The following is a 9,984-nucleotide window of genomic DNA, read 5'->3' as shown; positions in this document are numbered from 1 at the left end:
ACGTGACTTATTCATATTTTCTTTAAATCAACTCACTTAAAGAATTTTTTTAAATGTTTATTTGTGAGAGAGAGAGACAGAGTGCGAGTGAGCAAGGGGTAGAGAGAGAGAGGGAGACACAGAATCGGAAGCAGGCTCCTGGCTTGGAGCTGTCAGCACAGAGCCCAATGAGGGGCTCGAACACATGGACCGTGAAATCATGACCTGAACCAAAGTTGGATGCTTAACCGACTGAGCCACCCAGATGCCCCCAAATCAACTCACTTTTTAAAAAAAATTTTAGTTATTTTCAAAAGTTCTATTTTTCAAATAGCTAATATAAGTATTTGATACACTATTCAAAAGTATGAAAAGGTATAGAAGGCAAATGTTTTCCTCCCACCCTTATCCCCTAGCCACCCAATTCCTTTTTTTTTTTTAATTTTTTTTTTTTAACGTTTATTTATTTTTGGGACAGAGAGAGACAGAGCATGAACAGGGGAGGGGCAGAGAGAGAGGGAGACATAGAATCGGAAGCAGGCTTCAGGCTCTGAGCCATCAGCCCAGAGCCCGACGCGGGGCTTGAACTCACCAACCGCGAGATCGTGACCTGAGCCGAAGTCGGACGCTCAACCGACTGAGCCACCCAGGCGCCCCGCCACCCAATTCCTTTAAGAGATGTCATCTTTATTAATTTCCTTTGTGTCTTCCAGAGATACTCTATGCAAATACAAGCAAATGGATAGTCTACTTATTTTTATTTTTACTTTTTTTTTTTTTTACCAAACGTTTAGACTTTATTTCCTAAATAAAATAAGTTGGAGTCTATTTCCTATCAGTGTATATAGATCTCCCTTGCTTTTTTTTTTTAAGGTTGCAGAGTTTTCCATTACCATGATTTATCTCATCCCCTAACGATGGACCTTTTTTCCAGTTTTTTCCTAGTACAAACAATGTTGAGATAAATAACAAGATTCAGCTGCTATTTTGCTCATTGCATATTTATCTGTAATTCCTAGAGATGTATCTGCTGGAGCAACTGGCATATGTGGGGTTTTGTGTGTGTGTGTTTTGTTTTTGTTTTTGTTTTTGCATATGTGGTTTTTAAAACAACTTTAAAGACGTATAATTAGGGGCACCTGGGTGGCGCAGTCGGTTAAGCGTCCGACTTCAGCCAGGTCACGATCTCGCGGTCCGTGAGTTCGAGCCCCGCGTCAGGCTCTGGGCTGATGGCTCGGAGCCTGGAGCCTGTTTCCGATTCTGTGTCTCCCTCTCTCTCTGCCCCTCCCCCGTTCATGCTCTGTCTCTCTCTGTCCCAAAAATAAATAAAAACGTTGAAAAAAAAAAAATTAAAAAAAAAAAAAAGACGTATAATTAACATACCGTAAAATTCACCCATTTTAAAGGTACAGTTCAATGATTTGTAGCAAATTTATTGAGCTGTGCAACCATCATCATAATTTCTTTTTAGAATATTTTCATCACTCCAGTAAGATCCCTCATGGGCATTTACAATTAATTTCCATTCTAATACCCCAACCCAGGCAATCACTTATCTGCTCTCTGTTTCTATAGATTTGCTTTTTTCTGGACATTTCATGTACTTACCATGGAGGCATATAAGATGTGATCTCCTGTGTGCAGGGTTTTTCATTTAGCTTAATGTTTTGAGGTTCATTCATGACATAGCATGGCATGTATCAATAAGTTATTCCTTTTTATGACTGAATAGTGTTCCATTGTATGGCTATAACATTTTTTTTATTCATTCACCGATTAATGGACATTTGAATTGTTTCTTTTTATTTTCACTTTTTAGCTATTGTGAATAATGCTCCTGTGAACATTTACATGCAAGTCACTGGTGTTCATATATTTTCATTTTTCTTGGGTAGATACCTAGAAGTGGAATTGTTGGGTCATGTGATAAATTTATATTTAACTTTTTAAGAAACTAAGAAACTGTTTTCCAAAGTGTCTGTACCATTTTACATCCCTACCAGCAATGCATGAGACTTCCTGTTTCTCCACATTCTTGCCACTGTTTGTCATGGTTTGTTTTTTCATTATGATTATTATTCTTATTCTTATAACCATTCTAGTGGGTGTAAAATGGCATGTCATTGTGGTTTTAATTTGCATTTCACTAATGACTAATGATGTTGAGAATCTTTTCATGTGCTTATTAGTCAATCCTGTAGCTTCTTTGGTGAACTGGTAAAAATGCTCATTTTAAAAAATGTTTTATTTATTTTTGAGAAAGAGAGAGTGAGAGAGAGAGAGAGGATCCAAAGTGGACTCTGCGCTGACAGCAGGAAGCCCGATGCAAGGCTCAAACTCACAAACGGAGAGATCGTGACCTGAGCCAAAGTCTGACTCTCAAGCGACTGAGCTACCCAGGCACCCCCTAAAATGCTCATTTTTTAATGGGGTTGTTTATCTTATTATTGAGTTTTGAGAGTTCTTTGTATATTCTGGATACAAATCCTTTATTATTTATGTATTCTGAGAAATATTTTCTCCCAGTCTGTAGCTTATCTTTCATTTTTTTCTTTTCTTTTTTCTTTTTTTTTAAAGAGAGTGTTGACCTATTTTTATAATTTTTTTTTGAGAGAGAGAGCATGAGTGGGGGAGGTACAGAGAGAGAGGAGAAGAGAGGATCTGAAGTGGGATCTGTACTGACAGCAGAGAGCCTGATGCAGGGCTCGAACTCAAGAACCATGAGATTATGACCTGAGCTGAAGTCAGACACTTAACCGCCGAAGCCATCCAGGCACTTCTATTTTATTAATTTTTTTCAAGATTTAATTTTTTAAAGGTGATTTTTTTTTAATTTTTTTTTTTAACGTTTATTTATTTTTGAGACAGAGAGAGACAGAGCACGAACGGGGGAGGGTCAGAGAGAGAGGGAGACACAGAATCTGAAACAGGCTCCAGGCTCTGAGCAGTCAACACAGAGCCCCACGCGGGGCTGGAACTCACGGACCTCGAGATTGTGACCTGAGCCGAAGTCGGAAGCTTAACGGACTGAGCCACCCAGGCGCCCCAAGATTTAATTTTTTAAAGTAATCTCTACATCCAACGTGGGCTTGAACCCCCAACCCCGAGATCAAGAGTCGCACAGTCTACTGACTGAGCCACCCAGGCACCCCTTATATTTATTTTTTTGAGTAGGCTCCACACCTGATGTGGGGCTTGAATTCCTGATCCTGAGATCTTGAGTCATACACTCTACCGACTGAGCCAGCCAGGAACCCCTATCTTTCATTTTCTTCACAGTATCTTTGAAAAATAATTTTTTAAAAAATGTTTATTCATCTTTGAGAGACACGCATAGTGTGAGCAGGTAAAGGGCAGAGAGAGAAGGAGATACAGAATCCAAAGCAGGCTCCAGGCTCTGAGCTGTCAGCAAAGAGCCCAATGCAGGGCTCAAACCCACGAACTGCAGATCATGACCTGAGCCAAAGTTAGGCACTTAACCAAGTGAGCCACCCAGGTGCACAACCCGCCCCCCCCCCCCGGCCTTTTTTTAAGTAAAAAAATTTTTAATGTTTTTTAATGGTATCTTTAAAAAAATTTATTGAGGCAAAATTCACAAAACATAAAATCACCCATTTAACATTAAACAAGATGCTTGGTTGGTGCAGTTGGAAGAACATACAACTCTTGATCTTGGGGTCATGAGCTCAAGCTCCATGTTGGGTGTAGAGATTACATGTATCAGTCAATCAATCAATTTTTTTTGAATTTTTTTTTAACGTTTATTCATTTTTGATAAAGAAAGAGCATGAGTGGGGAGGGGCAGAGAGAGAAGGAGACGTAGAATCCGAAGCAAGCTCCAGGCTCTGGGCTGACAGCACAGAGCCCGACACGGGGGGTCGAACCCACGGACCATGAGATCATGACCTGAGCCGAAGTCCGACGCTTAACCGACGGAGCCACCCAGGCGCCCCAATCAATTAATCTTAAAAAAATAAAATTGAGGGGTGCCTGGGTGGCTCAGTCCGTTAAGCGTCCGACTTCAGCTCAGGTCATGATCTCAAAGTTCCTGGGTTCGAGCCCCATGTCGGGCTCTGTGCTGACAGCCCAGAGCCTGGAGCCTGCTTCAGATTCTGTGTCTCCCTCTCTCTCTGACCCTCCCCCATTCATGCTCTGTCTCTCTCTCTCTCTCAAAAATAAATAAACATTAAACATAATAATAGTAAAAAAAAATTGAACAATTCATTAATGGTGCCTTTTGAAACAAAAATTTTGAATTTTGATGGTCTAGTATATCAAAAATTTTGCATAGATAAATGCTGTTGTGTCATATCTAAGAAATGTTTTCCTAACCCAAGATCTGGAAGATTTTTCTCCAGTGTCTTCTAAGAGTCTTATTGTTTGACTCTTCTTTTTAGGTTTCTGATCCATTTGAGTTATTTTTTGTGTATGGTGTAAAATAGGGGTATAATTTCATCTTTTTACATATGGATATCCTGACATATGTATTTCTAATTTCTATAGATATGGCCAAATTGTCTTCCTAAAACACAACTGGCATCATGCTAACCAGCAGTGAACATGGCTGTTTTCTCACACCCTTGCTATCACAACTGAGATATCAAACTTTTTTTTTTATAAGCAAGTCTAATAATGAAAACATAGCAACTCAGGGCACCTGGGTGGCTCAGTCAGTTAAGCATCTGACTCTTGATTTTGGCTCAGGTCATGATCTCACGGTTTGTGAGTTCGAGCCCCAAATTGGTGCAGAGCCTGCTTGGGATTCTCTCTCTCTGCCCCTCCTTCACACTCACTCTCTCTCTCAAAATAAATAAATAAACTTAAAAAAAAGAAAGCATAGCATCTCATAGCTTTACTTTGCTAAATTTCTACTTCAGCCACATCCTAAGCACTATTGTGAAATATATTAGCTCAATGTATTAGCTATATATTGTTTCAGCATATATTACCATATATTACCACGAAACACAGGTGACTGGACCTGTGGGACCTCCCTTCCTTTCCTCCAACTTTAGAAGGTTCTCAAGGACTGAAAACAGTCACACTCCCCATATATCTAATTGCAACCTTTGCCAGGAGTTTGCATCAATGAAGGCTGAGTTCTAACATTCCCAGGATTGTTTCTGGTCTGATACTTTCCAGCTTGCATAAGGTGACCTGGATGCTTGTTGCCTGACTCTGTCTTTGCCTGAGGAATTGTATGCATGACTTTAATTTTTTGAAAAAGATATAACTTCTGGTTTAAGATAGACATTTCTAGTGAGTACTATAGGCAAGAAATAATTCTGATCTGCAATCTGTAGACATAGGTCAGTAGGGCTTTACTAGGAGGAGAACAAGAAAAGAGAGAACTGGGGATAATAAATAGGAGTAGAAGCTCTGACATGCTGTTTATTACCCAATGTTGTTCTTTAGTCCTGCAATCACTCATCTGAATGTCAGTTCTCCCAAAATTGCAGGAGGAGGTGCTCGGAGCTCCTTATGGGCATTTATTTTTATAACTTTTTCTCCACTTCTATATTCAGTATGGAAAATCTGAAGGACAGAGAAGCACAGAGTCTCTTTTTTACATTGATTCAAGATGAGACAGTTGTCAAGTAGATGAAAGACACAGTCCTAGGTTGAAATATCAGGTCTGTTTCTTGCATTCTCTATGCATTCTGACCTCTGTTTCCACCTCTATAAAATTAGTAATCACAATGCCTTCTACCTCATTGGGGATGAATATTGGCATATCTAGTTCAGGACACACAGTGGGCACTCAGTATGTCTCTGTCTCCTTTAACAATTGACAAATAAATTAATTTTCTTCCAAGCAGTTCCTGAGCATCCTTAAGATGTTATTATATGACAGAGGAAATACAGGGATGGATAAAACCATGCCTTTGTCCTTGAAGAACTTATGGTTGGGAAGAGAGATTAAATGGTCCAGTCTGCTGCCTTTTGATAAAATAGACATGTGACCCCAGTTTTCAGATGTCAGCAGAGGCCCAGAGATCCCAAGAAATACAGCAAGTAAATAGTAGGGAGGGGACTGGAACACAATTAAGAGGAATATTGGTATAGAAGTGATGAGAGAGGAATTTTGGAAATAAAATCATGCCAGTTTGTAGTTCAAAAGAAACAAACAGGGCTGCCTGGCTGGCTCAGTCAGTAGAGCATGTGACTCTTGATCTCAGGGTTGTGAGTTCAAGCTCCAAATTGGACATGGAGCCGATGTAAGAAAGAAAAAAAAAAAAAAAAAGAGGAACAAGTGGGAGATGGAGATGCCTGGGAATGAATCAAGGGTTACATATCTAGCCCTGAAGGTGGACTGCATTTTGTTTGTACAGAATTTTCCCCCACACCATTTTATTATGAAAATTTTCCTTTTTGTTTTTAAGTTTATTTATTTTGAAGAGAGAGCAAGGGGTGGGGAGGTGTAGAAAGAGGGAGAGACAGAATCCCAAGCAGGCTCCACTCTGCCAACACAGAGCCTGACGCTGGGCTTGAATTCACAAACTGTGAGATCATGACCTGAGCTGAGATCAAGAGTCAGGGGTTTTTAACCGACTGAGCCACCCAGATGCTCCTATTATGAAAATTTTCAAACATATAGAACAGTTGAACGAATTGTGCAGTGAACATCCATCTATCCACCACCTAGATTCTATGGTTGTTAACAGCTTGCTATATTTGCTTTGTCTTGTATTTATTTATTCATCTAGCCCTCCATCCATCTATCTTACTCTTTGATGCGATTCAAAGAAGCTGCAGAGTTCATTCTACCTCTACACATTTCAACATGCCTATTGTTAGAGCTCAATATTTGCCTTTGTTTTTAGGTTAATTTTACATACAGTGATATGCATAGATCTCAAGTATACCATCTACTAAATTGTGACAAATGCATACAACCGTGGAATCCACACCCCTAACAAGGTACTGAGAGAACATTTTCAACACCTCCAAAAATTCCCTCCTGCCAGAAGCAACCACTATTGTGATTTTTTCACCATTGATTAGGTTTTACCTATTCTAGAATATTGTACAAATAGAATTATAAATTGTACACTCTTTTATATAAGGCTTCTTTCTTTTTGCATGATGTCTGAGACATCTATTTTGTGTAATTCTTTAATTTCCTAGTAGTATTCCATTGCCATGAATGTCTAAACACAGTTTATCCATTTTCTTGTTGATGGAACACACAAAGTTTTAAACACTTTAAACTGGTTGCCAGTGTTGTAGGCTTGACCTGGCTCTGCTACTTGCTAGATGTGTGACCACGTGCTGGTTACTTTGTGTCCTTGAGACTCAGTTTCCCAGTCTCCATAATGGAAAAAATTATAGCTATTGCTTATTGAGTGCTTGCTATGTGCCTGCTTGGCACTGTTCCAAGTGTTTTACATACTCATTACTCATTTAATCCTCATAATGACCCACAAGATAGGGTATGTTACTACTCCCATTTTATAGATTTGGAAACTGAGCACCCAACCTAGGTTGCTGGGAGTATTCAGTGAGATAGTGCATGTAAAACACTTGGGACTCCATTTGGTAATTACAATGTAGAAAGTAAACATTGGCTGTTATTTTTCATCTTACCTTACTGGCCCTTAGAGGAATTTAAGTTTACTACCCCTAATGGAGAAAGTGTATAAGGCCCTGGAAATAGGCGTTTCCAGATAAAATGGAGATGTCCAGTAAAATCTGAATTTTATTTTATTTTAAAGGTCACTTATTTTGAGAGAGAGCTACTGTGGGCATGTGTGCGCACAGGTGAATGCAAGCGGGGGAAGGGCAGAGAGAGAGGATCCCAAGCAGGCTCCATGCTGTCAGCGCAGAGCCTGATACAGGTCTCAATCCCACAAACTGTGAGCTCATGACCTGAGCCAATATCAGACTCAACCAACTGAGCATCCACCCAGGCACCCCAAATTTGAATTTTAGACAATGAAAATAATTTTAGCATAACTATGTTACAACCAATATTTGTCACATATTAATGCTAAAAAGTTACTCGCTGTTTATCTGAAATTCAAATTTAATTGAGCATCCTAAATTTTTATTTTCTAAATCTGGCAACCCTACTTGGGAGGAAGTGACTAAGGTGACTAGGGGCAGAACTAGTGTACCTCATTTTGCAGATGAGGAAACAGCCTTTTTTTTTTTTTAACGTTTATTTATTTTTGAGACAGAGAGAGACAGAGCATGAACGGGGGAGGGTCAGAGAAAGGGAGACACAGAATCTGAAACAGGCTCCAGGCTCTGAGCTGTCAGCACAGAGCCCGACGCGGGGCTCGAACTCACGGACCGTGAGATCATGGCCTGAGCCGAAGTTGGCCGCCCAACCGACTGAGCCACTCAGGCGCCCCTAGCCTTTTTTTTTTTTTTTTTTAAAGATTTTATTTACTTAATTTTGAGAGAGAGAGAGAGAGAGAGTACACAAGTGAGTGAGGGGCAGAAAGAGAGAGAGAGAATGAGAGAGAGAAGCAGGGCTTACCTGAAGCAGGGCTCAAGCTCAACAGATGTGGGGCTTGAAATCATGAACCCTGAGATCATGACCTGAGCTGAAGTCAGATGCTTACTGATTGAGCCACCTAGGCACCCTTATTAATTAATTAATTAATTAATTTTAATATTTATTTTAAAAATCTCTACCCCCAACATGGGGCTCAAACTCATAACCCCAAGATCAAGAGTCACACACTCAGAAGACTGACTGAGCCAACCCCTAAAGATTTTATTTTTAAGTAATTGCTACACCCAACATGGGACTCGATCTTACAACCCCCAGATCAAGAGGCACATGCTCTACTGACTGAGGCAGCCAGGGGCTATGAGGAAACATTTTTAAAGAGGGCAAATGAGGGAGCCATGACGTCTTAAGTGGATCCAGATCTCAGGCTCACAGAGGCTTCATCTAGTGTCTTCAACACACAGCTCTGCCACTTTTCAAGTCTTCTCCTGCCTTTGGCAGTTGAATGCAGAGTGGCTTCAGGGAAGAGGGGGACAGCAACATGACTCAGTGTTCTGTAGGGAAAGCCAGTAAATGACAGGCGGCATGTGGGCTGCTGGGGTTTCTCTTCCCACTCCTTCCAGCTCTGCATCCTGCTTCCTCCCCTCCTTCTTTCCCCAGAGGCCTGGAAACTCCTTCCCTTGCTGGTAGCGACCTCCTCCAGGCTTCCTACCCCTACCCCAGCGTGGTTGAGTTTTGTCCCAGGCTGACCATGGTGTCCAAGGCAGAAGGAGGGTGTAGGTGGTTCAAGGCTTTATCAACCACAGGGTCTGCATTCTGACCAGGTCTAGACTGATTTCTGGATCAGGGAACCTGGGAACCAGAGCCACATGGCATACGAGATGAGGAAATGGCCAGACTGGGATTTTCTGCCCTCACCAAATCAGCTTCTCCTTGGAGAATCACCAACTACCTACTGTAGATTTCCCAGAATCTTCACATCTTAGGAGGTAGGATCTATTATTTCCGTTTAGAGATTTGGACACTGAGGTTAAAGGACTTGCCTAAGACCTCTAACATAAATTGTTGATAGTCAGGACTAGATTCTTGTTCCATATGCCTTTGAAAAAGCCTAAATTACTAACTACTGCTAGGTACCGGCTTCTAGATCAGAGCTAATCCACCCTGTTGGCATTAGGAAGATAGGATAGCATAGCCCACTGGTTCTCAAAATGTGATCCCTGGGCATCAATATCACCGGGAAACTTGTTAGAAATGCAAATTTTGGGTTAGATAATAGAACTTTCTGACTCAGAAATTCTGGGGCTGATACCTGGCAATCTGAGTTTTAATAAGCCCTCCAGGTGATTCTGATGTACCCTGAAGTTGGAGAATCTTTGGTGTATAGTAGAAAGAGCCATTTTTGGGGAAAAAAAGATACATATTTAAAGCACATTTGCTTTAAGTAAACTTTTATTGATATACAATATAAACAGAAAAATACACAAACCAAAAGTGTACAGCTCAATGAATTTTCACAAAGTGAGCACACTTGTGTAACCAGC

The sequence above is a fragment of the Panthera pardus genome, unplaced genomic scaffold (genome assembly GCF_024362965.1).
Source record: "Panthera pardus isolate Hobbes unplaced genomic scaffold, ASM2436296v1 HiC_scaffold_25, whole genome shotgun sequence".
Taxonomy (NCBI): Eukaryota; Metazoa; Chordata; class Mammalia; order Carnivora; family Felidae; genus Panthera; species Panthera pardus.
This window is presented reverse-complemented; position numbering follows the sequence as displayed.